Source organism: Eimeria mitis, genomic scaffold (assembly GCF_000499745.2).
Source record: "Eimeria mitis Houghton genomic scaffold, Emh_scaff2455, whole genome shotgun sequence".
In the NCBI taxonomy this organism is placed as follows: domain Eukaryota; phylum Apicomplexa; class Conoidasida; order Eucoccidiorida; family Eimeriidae; genus Eimeria; species Eimeria mitis.
In genome coordinates this window covers 2,858-3,446 of record NW_013570792.1, presented here as the reverse complement: position 1 = coordinate 3,446, position 589 = coordinate 2,858, and the positions used below count along the sequence as shown (strand labels likewise).

The 589-nt window shown below is 14.3% G+C and overlaps 1 protein-coding gene across 1 annotated transcript in view; it reads left to right on the top strand.

Annotated features, from left to right (window-relative positions):
* The window catches only part of EMH_0054050 (uncharacterized protein), a gene marked incomplete at both ends in the record, with an annotated part of 6,532 nt that overhangs the window by 3,404 nt on the left and 2,539 nt on the right, over positions 1-589 (top strand). The window lies entirely within an intron of this gene.

Here is a 589-nt window from a genome sequence, read left to right as displayed (position 1 = left end):
TTTTTGTTTTATATTTCGTTCTTTTCCTTTTTCTAGTTTTATAATAATAAATAAATTAAATAAAGAAAAACAAAAACTATATGAGGGACTGCATGCACTCGAAGATAAAATAAAAAAAGAAAAAGAAAAAGAAGAAAAAAAATATATATTATTAAATACACAACAACAAAATAATATTTATAAATCAACAAAACAAACAGCCAGCATTGCTCTCGCTACAATAAAAATAGAAAAGTATATATTTATTTTATTTTTTATTTTATTTATTTTTATTTTTATTTTATTTATTTTTTTGTTTGTGTTTATATTTATTTTTTATTTTATTTATTTTATGTTTTAGTTTATTTATTTTTATTTTTATAAAGCCACAAAACAAACAGCCAGCATTGCTCTCGCTACAATAAAAATAGAAAAGTATATATTTATTTTTATTTTATTTTATTTTTTATTTTATTTATTTTATTTTTTATTTTGTTTATTTTTATTTTTTTGTTTATGTTTATGTTTGTGTTTATATTTATTTTTATTTTTTTATTTTATTTATTTTTATTTTTTATTTTATTTAGTTTTATTTTTTTGTTTATGTTTA